At 38.9% G+C, this 13790-nt stretch overlaps 1 long non-coding RNA gene across 1 annotated transcript; it reads left to right on the forward strand.

The window, feature by feature from the left end:
* Window positions 1-2640: 2640 nt before the first annotated feature.
* On the forward strand, window positions 2641-7839 carry LOC134297501 (uncharacterized). Its single transcript, XR_010004261.1, has 2 exons — window positions 2641-2843; window positions 6685-7839. It is a non-coding gene; the product is annotated as an uncharacterized LOC134297501 (long non-coding RNA).
* The last annotated feature ends 5951 nt before the right edge of the window (window positions 7840-13790 follow it).

Genomic DNA, 13790 nt, shown 5'->3' on the forward strand with positions numbered 1-13790 from the left:
AGACAAAGCTAATGTCCACAATCAGTAGACAGTTTACTTACATGGAGACTTGCTGACAAGTAAGGCAATGAAAGATCTCTGCTCCCTTTTGCCATGTGAGTGTCTACATGGCAAACATGTATAGTTCATAGATATATATTTCATTGTGCAAATTGAAACCAGTAGATAGTACAGTATGACAAAGCCAAGATCTGCCACAGTCAGAAAAGTAATATGACAAAGCAGAGGTATACCCACACTTCTAAGGTGAAAGTAGGTGACAGCAGGAGTGCTCTCTCTGGCCTGAACTGTCCACACTGGTAGACAGGGCAAGATCCCATCCATCTCTTATTGCATCTTTTATTTTATTCCATCTTCTTTCTAAAGAGTGTGAGTCATTTTGTAACTCATACAGCCCCTGTTGCCATGGCAAATATGACAGACTAGATATGGGGAAACAACTGCATAATTGGGTTTTTTTGCTTTTCCCATTAATATGTTGTGAATTTCATTTTTTATATTGCTACATCTTGGAAGCTCAAGATTTAGAATTAAAAAGCAGAAAAAATATGAAAATATAATTCAGAACACACGAGATAAAAAATGACACCAGATCGTAACAGCCTATCTGAACTTTGCTCATTTTTTAAAGTGTCATCAAAAGCACAATTGTTTTTTTAATGTTAAATTCATGTTGTGGGAAAGAGTTTGTCTTCTCAGTGGAAAAAATGATAAGAATTCCTAACAGCTTGGATGTTGTAAAGAAGGAACAGATAAGCAACTGTATAAGTGACTCACTGAGCAACCACTTTAATGGCTCAAGTGCAAGAAACACAGAAAAATCAGATATGCTTCCTGATGTGCAATACCTAAGATTGTTATAAATCATACTGCAGTGAAGATGAATGCATGCATTGTATTTTGTGAAGGAGGCAAGTAGAATTTGTACATGTCATTTTCAGTGTTTTTCTATAAATGTGTATTGAGAAATGTGATTGTACTGGATGTTTTAATCAGTTGGTAAAGCAGAAACTGAACAACAAATTCCCATGGCTGCCCCCTATAAGCAATGGGTCTAGCAGATAAGAAAATGTGTGTAGACTTATTTGTAAAACATTTGTAAAACATTTAAAATTAGCTTTAGTTACAATACTGCCTTCCTCTACCTTATGATGGCTCTCTTTCACCCCATACACACTAACCATTTAATGAAGTTTTAAAATAGTGTTGGAGAACGTGGTTTCACTGTGCACATGATTAGAGGTGTGTGAAATGGCTGAAATCTGATTAGTAACTTGTTTTGGAGATTCAAATGCACCCCGCTTCAATTTGTAAAGATTCAGAGGGTTGCTATTCCGATTCATTATCCAAATATCTGAAGCTTCATAATCGCTTCATTAAGATTTGTTCCATTAGCAGCAATGGGAAAAATTTTGAGGCTTGTTTCGCCATTATTTTTATGGGTATCAGGATAAAACTTGGCACACTTGTAGGCAACATTTATGACTTTAAGCTTGCCAGGTTTCAAAATGGTCATGTGCTGATTTTTAGGAAATTTATATTTTCAAAAAACTACAAGAGATATCCCCTTGAATTTCTGCACAATGAGAAAGCATATGCAGGGCACCAATCCTGAAAAGGTTCAGAAAAATTCATTCATGTACTGACTTTTAGGATTTTTTTTTACAGTGGATTCAATTTAAAAATATTTTTTAAAAGCTACAAGAGGTATCCCCTCAAATTGTGGCAGAGTGAAACAACATGAGCAGGGCAGCAAGCCTGCCAAGTTTCAGACCTATCAGTCTATCCACTGATTTTTAAGATTCTTTTTCAATGTAAGTGCATGTGATTAACCTAAATTACTTTCATATCAATGAAACTTATAAGTAATAAGCATAATGGTAAAGTGAAATGCTGGTCCTGTCAGAGGAAGCAGGCAGGTAAGTAGGATATTGCAGATCTGACTTGCTAGGTGTGGGGGCAGAGGGCTCACTGGCATGTCAGAGTTCAAAGGCAGTTCTATTTAAGGTGGAATCAGGTGTCAAGCAGGGATGTGTTATTGCCCCCACCTTATTTTCCATCTTCATCATTATGATACTTCACCTTGTTGATGGGAAGCTTCCCACCAGAGTGGAAATCATCTATCGGACAGATGGCAAGCTATTTAACCTCAGCAGACTGAGAGCCAAAACCAAGGTCACCACAACATCTGTTATAGAACTCCAATATGCAGATGACAACGTAGTCTGTGCGCACTCAGAAGAAGACCTACAAGCCTCATTGGTGGAGTGGGAGCTTGTACAAAGTGGCCTACAAAATGGCCAGGCAATCAAATGCAAAGGCAGCCTTCTTTTCCCTCTCCAGCAATATCATTTTAGGCTGGGGCTAAATGAATATGATGGGCATACAAATGAACAGGATGTGCATACATTTCTGCTTTTTGGATGTAAATCATACATACTATTTTTATTTCTGAATGCGAGGTATGTAGGATTGAGATACTTCACCTTGTCTTGTATAGAAGTTGAATTTTGACTCTGGAGACCAGAGTTCAAATCCCTGCTCAGACGTGGAACCTCAGTGGACAGGTCACATTCTCTCAGCCTCAGAGGAACCCCCTCTGATTAAATTGTTTGCCAATGAAAGGGACCATAGTTAAACAACTCAAGGTTACCTTGACACAGAATGTAAATTTGAGAATTTATGACAAATGATAAAATAGAGATTGTCATCTTCATATTGATGGAGTGGGAGTTTCGCAGCAGCAGTGCAGTCAGTGTGTGTGCCAGATCTGTGAGGAATGCAGAGTCTGAACATCCACTGTCTCCTCCTAAGAAGCTGATGGACTGAATGGGGAAGGAACGGTAAGTATGTATGGGAGAGAATGTATGTGAATGAATGCTGAGTATTTTCCCCTTTTGACTGTGTAATCCATATATCTATTATAAAACCCAGAACTGGAGTCTGTGTGTCTACTTCTTTCTCTGATTCTCTGTCCCACTGAAAATGGATTAGAGAGCATTTTTAAGGTTCATTCATGACACTATCTTCCTACCTCAGATGGTTGGCTGTTTTATGCTACCATGGTCCCTAGATTCTTGAATCAACTAAGAGTAATAAAATACTGTTGCCAAAAGTCCCAATATGTTGAGACTTTTAGACTTTAATATAATTTTTTGCAAAAAAATTGAGAAAAGAAATAAGAAGCTTCTATGTGAAACCTGCTAGTATTGTGGAATTGGTAATATGCAGCTTTCCAGATTATGCTGAGGAATTTAGTTGACCTTGCTTGTCCTTTCAGTTCTGTACTGTGCTTAACAAAGGCACACTCACCAAAGTTTCCTTCTCACAAGAGGGGAATTCCTCCTTAAGCTTGAACCTAATCCTGATTATCAGTAAATTTATTTCCACATTACAATTTAATTTCACACACAAAATCCCACAGATTCCAGTTCAAAGATAATATCTTAAGATCTAGTGCACATACCATATATCTTTATTATGTCCTTCAGTGTACTAGAAAAGAAGTTTCAACAATTCTTATGTTTTTAAAAGAGATACAAACATAAAATAATAATAAAACAAAAGTTAAATGTTTCCAATATCTAGCACATAAATATAGAAGAAGGAGGGCATCTTTGCTGGTGATTTATTGCATGGTGCTGTCAAGAGGTGCAAATAAAGGCAGAGACAAAAAGGGAGGAACAAAAATAGTTGAATTTGATTTGTAGTTGTACTAAGGTACAGAAAAGCTTCTCTTACCTCAATAGCAGCAGTAGCATCAGCAGGAGGAAGAGAAACAGAAGCAGAAGTATCACCAAGAGATGTGTGTTTAATTTTTGTTAATGTGGCAGGAGCAGAAACAATAATACCTTCTCTTCCTCTGAAAGAAGCCTGGTGGTCACTGGAGCCACCCCACACCTCATTATGTATATGTAATAATATAATTCCTAATATAATATATAATGATATTTTATATATATATATATATATATATATATATATATATATATATATATATATATATGAACAGCTTTGCAAAAAGCCACATGGTAGGCTTTCTTCTTCTGATTAGCTGCCAAGGAACAAAAGCCTTTAGCTGCCCTTGTCAATCACATCAGTTCCCACCCCCGCCCCTTCCCACCTCAGGGTGACAGAATATGTTACAATGAAAAAAACTCTAGAAAAACACATCTTTTACAAATTTCTCTGAAAGTTGTGGACCCTTCTATTTTGATTCATAAATGCTTTGGAGGGGTCCTTTCCTATTAGTAATTCGGAGCTTTGTATTTATGAATTGTCTAAATTTCCAAATTATGAAGTAAATTTCCAATGCTTTGCACACCTCTAGTAAACATGTGTTGTTAACACCAAAAGTTCTCAGGTCAGTTATTGTCAGTTCAGCATTTTTCCTTATCAGCACTTTTCATGCCAAAGTTAATTAAATCTTCACCTCCTTTGTTTTTCCTTAATACCACTAGTATTAATTTTAGGATGGCATCTTCAGTACTGCCAGGCTTTAATAGGCCCTTGCCCAGACCCAATCATACAATTTTATTCAATCCACTCTTCACAGTTGCCTCCTGCTGTTTCTGTCCCTTCCTTTGCCCATCTCTACTTCTCTTGTTTTCCTCAAATACCAGTCTTTTCCCATTACCATTTATTTAATATCAAATACTCCATTCTGTGGGATGTGTCCATAGAGCGGGGTGGTGAGTTCACCAATGTCTTGCTCTGATGAGCCTCCAAAGCAAGGAGATCAGTAACTTGAAAGATTCCCCTCCCCCCCCTGGTTGTTTCTCTAGTATATCTTTGAATTGCCAGCAAAGAAAATCCTGACTTGGTTATATATCTATAGCTCACCAGAGTCTCACTTTAAATAGTCTGTCCAGTATTCTTTGGATGTTTGTGACTGACAGACAGCAGCCATTGATATTCTTACAGCATGCATGTGTGAAGGGAGGTACAATTTGCTACACAAAATAAATATTTCACCTTGTTTAATGGGATGATTGCTTTCCCATTTACATTCTCCACACTTGAGCTAGTAATCTGAGTTTCAGCTCTCATGATATAATCTAAACCATTGCTACCCAGAGTCATATACATGTATTGTTGCCAGTCCATGAGCCATTGGCTGCCAGTCCAGAAAAAATTATAAATGGTCAAAAATATGGTTCTTGTCCTTGAAACACTGGGAAATATCTTGCTTGCACCCTGTATCATACATCTTAAGAAGCACTGGTTTAAATGAAACATGAAGATGTCTTTAATAAACGTACTATTCCCACCACTGAGTAGATTGTTTTAGAAAATGCTGAATTTATTGAAGCAGCTTATACTGTTTTGTTTCTGTTGCTCTATAAAATCTAATAGACACTAAGAAAGAAATCTAAAATAAATCCTGCTGTTATTCAGTGCAACAGACCACCATTATGAGCTGCTTCTGCTTAAAAGCTGGAATCTAGATTAGAAAGGCCCTATGATAGTTTGGTCCAAACAACTTACCAGATGTGGAGGATGGCTCTTCCATCTGCTTAGAAACAGAATTTGAAGTGCTGGGTAAAATGTTACAATGTATAGCCAATACTATAATTGTCTACCATTGGGATTTTTTTGTTGACTATGATTGGCTGGCAGTACCAAAAATTGGCAATATTTTCCTCTGAACAGCAAAATAGCTTTATGCATCTCCTGTTTTCAACTGTATGATCAAGAGAGAGAGAGAGCTGAGAAAGAGAGAAAGATACACTTAACTCTTAAAGGCTGTATTGGCAATGTCCTTTTTTTACTTAGTCATTTAAAGGCAGACAACCGATCTTCAAAGTGTTCTGCTGGCACAGACCCCAGAGGACTAGAGCCTTCATTTGTACCACTCCTACTCATTTCCTATTCAGTCATAACCCCATTTGGTGGATGAAAGCAGATGGCATTCTAAAACAGTACATCTAATTTAAGGTTGTGAAACTAGCATTTTTAAAAAAGATTCCCATCAAGCTTATATAAAATAAAAAGAAATATCATAACAGAAGAATCTGGGAGTGCCTATTGAGAGTTAAGAAATACTTGGAGGTCTGCAGAGACCCAGAAAAAAGTGGAGAGTAAAACTGAAAAAAATCTGAGGCAACTGGAATGCTAATCACAAAGAAAGGATATAATACTGAGTTCACTTTCCCAACCAGCTGGAATCTGTTACAATGCTTCGATCCAAATAGATTCAGTTCCAATAAGTCATTAAGTCAAAGCGCCTCTGTTTCTGAAAGAATCCGTTCACTCTCTAAGAGCACTGAAGCACAGGCAATAGATAAAATAAAATATTCAAATATAAGTCAGTACATAGATATGGTAAACTTTGCAGAAAGTGAATGTAAAGTTCCCCAAGACCAAGGTGCTAGATAAGCCCACATCAAAACTTCATGATTTTGATATAGCAGAGGTGGAATGCATGTCTCTGAAATCAAAGGCATGACTTTGCCATCTTATATCTTTATTCCAAGTGCAATGAAGCTGGGTCCATGACCTGGTATTTAACTAGGATTGCAGAACTGCTTCTGCAGCAGGTCCTTAAACTGGTGGGGATCTACGCACCCTATTCAATGCACTTTCATTGGGAAGAATTTAGGGCTGATCATATATAAGAGTGGCACTTCTTTTGCTGTATATTGCAGGCTACTACTTCTGAAATGTTTTTTTTTTCCATGTCAGGAGCAACTGGAGAAACTGCAAGTCGCTTCTGGTGTGAGATAATTGGCCATCTGCAAGGACGTTGCCCAGGGGATGCCTGGATGTTTTGATGTTTTTACCATCCTTGTGGAGGCTTCTCTCATGTCCCCGCATGGAGCTGGAGCTGATAGAGGGAGCACATCCGCGCTCTCCCCGGATGGGATTCAAATCTGGCAGCTTTCAGATCAGCAACCCAACCTTCAAGTCACGAGGCTTTAATCCACTACGCCACCGAGGGCTCCTTTTCTGAAATGATGGGCAATATGAAGGGAGTTCTGCTATGATTGCCGAATGAAGGATGAAGGAGGAGGGAGTAGGATTTCCCTGCAACTTCTTAATTGTGGTGTGTGCACTGGGGAGGAGTGTCTTCTTCTTGATTTTGGGTGGTCTAATTTTGGTGAGTGTGATTATGTCCAAGGACTACAAATGCCCCTTCCCTCCTCTAATATATTTTCTAGTGTAAAAATTGGATTTATAACTTATTGCTATAGTAACTAAAATCCATGTGTGCTAGGAGATTTATTGTTTTCTTAGCACTTCTATCCCAAAAATATCAGTACAGGGTACAACTGATCCAACTGAGTAAATAAAATCATTTTGGTTTGTACAGAATGTGTAAAGAAGAAGAGGAGATGGGGATTTTAATGCAGTGGTAACTTGCTACTCACCTTTATTTTTCTTGCACATGTCCACAACCTGCTAGGGTGAGACAACAGGAAGTGAGGGGAAATCTACCCCTAGGAAAGGAAATTTACTTCTGTAAGAGTTATCATGGGAAAAAGGTGTCTCCACTGACATTTTATCACCAGTGCTGGTTTCCACAACAACCCAAAATTTTCAAAATCCAATTGTAATAAACAAGGACAGACAGTGAGGGGAAATCTGAACAGGGGCACAGACAGCAAATTAAATGGTACAGGGGTGTTAATCCTTTCCTATGCTATCCAAAACTAAAAAAAGGTTCAACTTACATTTCAAAACGTACTTGTTCTGACTTACGTACAATTCAACTTACATCAAACCTATAGAACTTTTCTCCTTTGTAACCCAAGGACTTCCTGTAATTCATACGAAACATCAGTATGTTCTTTTGTGCTATTATATTCCTGTCAATAAAAAATTCTTGCATGCTTTAAAGGCCTAATTTTGTATAGTTTTTAGAATATAGCTTTGCAAGTTTAAATATAATATGTGGACAACAAACAGCTAGTGCTAGAGTTCATTTGTTTTCTCCCCCTTCAACAGGTCAAATGAATGTCCCCAATCATCAAAGCAGAATTATTTTACAGAAATATTAGCTCTGTGAGAAACACTTTAAGTGTTGGCTTTTCTACAAGAGACATCATTCTTTGTCAAAATAATTTGGTGAGTCTATAATCCTTTATGTGTCTGAGAACAAAGGCACTGGATAAGCATGCTCCTCAGGCCACTTCCAGATGACAAATGTGCATCAAAATGGGTTTTTAAAACCCACTTTGGCATGCATTTCTGACCTCATACCTCCTCTCAAAACCCAGGCTTTCCTGGGAGGAGGTGTGTCTAGATACCCTCCCAGTAACTACTGGGAGGCACCCAAACACCATAAAATTCCTGAAAAAAGCCTTAATATAAAAAAACCTAGTGGGCCGCCATTACGCTACTCAGGTAGTTCTCCTGGCATATAGAAGTGACATGCCAGGAGACAGGGGACCAAGAACAATTTAGTTTTTAATTTTTTAAGGTTTTCTTTGGTTGGGAGGGGGGTGCCTTTTCGCTTCTCTGGGCTCATGGAGCAAGAAGCAAGATGGGAAATAGGGACCGACCCCTGAGTAGTCCCAGGACTACCCAGGGGTCAGTTCCCATAGGCCTAGTACCCCATTAGACCCAGGCCTTTCAGGAAGCCCGAAGACTAATAGGGTATCAAATTAATTTGGGGCAAAGCAGGGTATACCTGCCTTGTCCTGAATTAATTTGCTTTTACCTGAGGCATCATTTCAATGCCTCAGGTAAAAGCCTGACAGGCCCTGCATTTTGTGGCCTGTCTGAAAGCACCCTCAGATATCAGTGCATATATGAGTCATGAATCCTGGCAGACTTTTGGTAAACCTCAGGCTGAGTGAGAGCATAAGGAAGGAATGAGAAATATTAACAATGGGCTTCCCACTGTGAGACACTATTTGATAATTCTCCAGCTTTTCACAGTCTGGGACTTATTCTGAGCAGAAAATGGATGTCTTCTGCTCAGAAAATACTGTAATTGAGTACTTCCTTCATGTAAAATCCACTCATTTCACTTTTGAACAGAATTCCCCATTGTCTGTCTGTGAAATGACATTTTCTAAATAGAAATATTGTTTGAATTTCTTCTTCTTAATTATCTAATATATTGATTCCTGAAACCCACCTTACACTCAGTGGAGTATTTCCACATTTTAGGAGCAGAAAAGGACTGGCCCCATCATCCTAAGGTATCCCACTTAACTGCACTTCAGAATTTTTAAAGTGGGATTCGGGGAGTTAATAGTGGCAATAGTATCACAACCATGAATACATAACCCAGCTGAATACAGAACAGCAACAACAAATTTTGTTACTCACTTCTCCTCATATATGGATCCATAATTCTTCTACAATGAAGGATGTCAGGCATCACTTTCTGTGTGGAAAATTTGTTTTCCAAATGGAAAGCACATCTTCTGCAGGAGAAAGAATACTTCTGTGCAAGAACACTTGATGAGAATTTTGCACTGAATAAATTAAAAAGTGTGAAGAGCCTTGATAACGCAGACATATTTTTCTAAAAACTTAAGGACTTTTTTTCTGAACTGATTTCTTCCTAAACCAGAATAATGTTAAATCAGGATTCCTATACCTATGGTAGATACAAATATGCATAGGTAAAGATAAAGGTTTTCCCTTGACATTAAGTCTAATTGTGTCCAACTCTGGGAGGGGGGCTGGTACTCATCTCTATTTCTAAGCCATTGTCTGTAGATGCCTCCCAGGTCATGTGGCCGACATAACTGCATGGAATGCCGTTATCTTCCTATTGATCTACTCACATTGGCATGTTTTCAAACTGCTAGGTTGTCAGAAGCTGGGGCTAACAATGGGAGCTCATCTGGCTCCCTTGATTCGAATCACCGATCGGTCAGCAAGTTCAGCAGCTCAGCTGTTTTAACCCATTGTGCCACCAGGGGCTCCATTTGATGTATACATAAATTGAAATAATGTCATTATTGGGTTGTTGTATGTTTTCCGGGCTGTATGGCCATGTTCCAGAAGTATTCTCTCCTGATGTTTTGCCCACATCTATGGCAGGCATCCTCAGAGGTTCTGGGCGAAACGTCAGGAGAGAATACTTCTGGAACATGGACATACAGCCCAGAAAACATACAACAATCCTGTGATCCCACCCATGAAAGCCTTCGACAACACAATGTCATTATTGTTTAATATTTTATCAGATTCTTCACACAGAACTATATATTGATTTCAACAAGGCCAATAATGATTTCAGCTAAATAATAGTATGGTGTTTGAAAATACCTGTAAAACACTTTTACGTTGTTTCAACTACAGGAATATACCTCTATGCTTCTATAGCCATGAGTAAATATTTGCTTATTAATGCATATTTTCATTTTTAAAATGATTTTTTAATATAAGACCTTATATGACAAGAATTTCTTGTTCATCCCATTTTTATTTCTATATTTGTATAATATCTGAAAGTTCTGTTTTGTGAGAGCAATTTTCATTGCTATAACAAAGGCAGGTACCTTTTGTCTAGGGCATTTTCACATCTCAAATGCACAGTGCATCTTGGTAGATTGCTTCTGCATAGAATTTCTTTCCCTTCAATTTACAAGTATTTTAAATGAGTTTTTATTTCATTTACATTCCCACAAAGCCAGATTTACATATGCAGAAAAAACACATATACACTGCATAAATGTGAAGAAGTTCATGAAAATGTTGTCTTTCATTCTTTGCATAATTTAAAGGTAGAAATTTGGTTCTAAATTCATGTTTGGCTATTTTTGTTTTTTATTCAATACATCCTCTCAATTGTTTTCATTTTATAATTGTACATACTGTATAATTAAGTTTGGCTGTAGTTACAAAAGATGCACAGTATGTGTAGGGAGTGTGTATGTCAAGAGTCAGACGCCAGCCAGTTAGGTAAATTATTTAGTAATAACTCAAAAAAGCTCAACAAAAGGTCCTGGGAGCTTGCAACACTTTAACTTCAGTGTGGTTAAGCAGTCTGAAACAAAGAAACCCCAAAAATGCAAATCGGAGTATAATCCGGATTATCTGGAGATGTAATCCGGATTAAAACTAGGTTGCTTAAATTCAGCTCAAAATTGCAGCACAGGGTCAAAATAGCAAAACAAACACAGGACAAAGTGCCCCGAAGTTCCAAAATGTTCTGAAACCCAAAATATACAGAAAAGGTCCCAAAACTGAAAGGAAGCCCAAACCGGGCTAGAGTCAACTGCTGAAAGCAGTGTAAACAAACCAAAGCCGAACAACGCTGAGACAAAAGCGAAGAGTCAGAAGCCGGGCCAGTGGTCAAAGGAACGGAACGTAGTCACAGTAGTCGTAAGCCAGTCTGGAGTCAGGGCAGGAGAGGAACGTCAGGGTCGGAGACAAAGCCAACGGGTATGGGAATGAAGCCAAGCCAAATTCGGGAGTGAAGAGATACACCAGGTCGTAGTCCAGTCCAGGGTCCAAGGAATGAAGTCGTCACAATAAGGTCCACGTCATGGGATAACACAAAAAGCCAAAACGATGGAGGCGAGCGACAGCTAATGCAAAATAGTAATAACAGTGCAGTCCCGTTCCAGCCCTCCATCGTAGAATAACCCGGATCAAACTTACATCGGATGCAAAGTCCCAAACCAGTCTTCGGAGTCATGTACAGGAAACCCAATGGTGCCCAACAACACCTTGCCACACGCAAGGAACAATGGCCAAAAATCCCCAATTTATTTAGGTTTCCTTGGGCGTCCAAACAACCAATGCCTTAGGATCAGGTGTCCCAAGCTCCTTATCAGAGTCCGAGCTCCAAACAGCCAACGCCTTAGGATCAGGCGTCCCAAGTTCCTCATCAGAGCCAGAATCGCCCTGCCCACGCCCAACCCTGTCCACACCTGCGGAATTGCCCTCATTCCTCCAGGCAGATCATGTGGGGTCTGCTTCTGAAGAACCCCAAGCTTCTCCTGCGTCCTCAGCATCCATGGGCCCAGTTTCATCCCCAAGATTCTCCGGAGCCCGTGCCCAGTCTATGCCAATTCCTTCCACCACCACCGGGTCCTCAACAGTCATTTCCACCTCAGGATCCCCTTCCAAATTCCCAAATGAATCCTCCTCTGAGGATTCCTCAAGTATCTCCCTGACCCTTTTCCTGTGTAAGTCTTCCAACGAGCCCTCCTTGCGAGGAGTCTTCCTTCCCCTCCTGATCCTACCATTGCCACTAACAGCCTCAGAAGACTCATTCACAACACTGTATGTGTGCACGTGTGTGTGCTTTCAAATTCTAAATTGGTACAATAATCATAGAATGCCCTTGAACAAGTCTCATTTGCATTGCATTTTTTCTCTTGTGTGGCTCCACCTCTTCATTTTCTCTCCCAATACTAACGTATTTTATGCACTTTCCTCACTGATTGTCAATCTTCACTTTGATCTAAGGTTTCTGACTCTTCCTATCACTATATCTTGCTTTTATATAAACTTGTTTTTTTCTGTTGTGGAATTAGCATTGTTTCATCATTCAACTTATACAGAAAACAGTGTTAATCTCATATAATTGAAGACATTTTTAAAAAATGTTGTCAAGCTTTACTGATTTGATTTAAATTGTTTTTCCTTGGGATACTTCAAGTATAACTTAGCACTAACCAAGAGTAGTCTATCAAAACACTTTTGAAGCTCTCCAACCCCCTTACAGTTTTAATTACCCTTTTTCTGGTTATTAATCGCAGCTGCAGGCCTTAACAGTATTTGAATAGTCATTCATAATTGCCAGAATGTCAATATCTTTTCCTAAAGGATGGGCATTTATTATGTTTTCATCATTTTTCTTATCATTTTTAATGGTGGAATAACACTATTTAAATGAAAAGGTAGGATAACTCATAATTAACTCAACAAGGTGATTCATCAGTAATTGTCCAGCTGCAATGAACAGAATGTAATTTAATTATCAGAGTCCACACAGAGCAAGGAAGGGAAACCCCAAGTGTATGGCTCTTATGCAACCATTGAGGATCTCCATCTGGCCTGGAGTTTCTTTCATTGTGAATAAGCGGTCAGGTTACATAAAGCATGGGAAGCTTTTGAGCCCCTGGTTGTAGCTCTGGAAGGTTTGACATGAAATAGGAAGTCTATTTTGCAGATCTGGAAAAGTTTACCATATCTCTTGATATGAACCTGCCAGGGCACTAACGGCTCATCTATGTACATTGCTGCTTTGGACTGTTCTAGGATTCAGTGGAGCTGTTTCCTTGCTTCACTCTCAAACCATGGTAATAGTGGACTGAAGTCCAGACCATCTACTTAAGTAGTCTCCCTTCCCTGGGCTGTCCTTTGTCATGACAGCAGGAAGCTAGCTCTGTGGAGAGCTCCTGTCAATCACCATTTATGTATTTCACCAAAGACACCCACCCAGTAATGGACAGGAGCTCTCCAGGGCTCTGTGGCCAGCTGCCATGGTGCCAAAGGGCAGCCCAATTAAGTTTCACAAGATGAGAGAGAGCCCTTTCAGTGGCTGTTCCCACCCTATGGAGCACCCTTCTGTGTGGCAGCTAGGCTGCTCCTCTCTGCTTTCCTTTTGCTTGCTATCAGACATTTTTATTTAAGCAAGTTTTTATTTAGCAGGGAGGTTTTTTTTTACTGGGTGTGATTTATTGACCTTTTAACATTGGCGTGCTTTCAATTAATTTTAAAATGTTTTATGATTCGGTTTTAATTGTTTTTAAATTGTAAGACAAATGCTTTTTATTTACTATTTTTGGAAGTCACTTTGAAATGCCAGCATATAAGTCAAATAAATAAATAAATAAATAAATAAATAAATAAATAAATAAATGAAATGTGCA

This window comes from Anolis carolinensis, chromosome 3 (assembly GCF_035594765.1).
Source record: "Anolis carolinensis isolate JA03-04 chromosome 3, rAnoCar3.1.pri, whole genome shotgun sequence".
Classification (NCBI taxonomy): domain Eukaryota; kingdom Metazoa; phylum Chordata; class Lepidosauria; order Squamata; family Dactyloidae; genus Anolis; species Anolis carolinensis.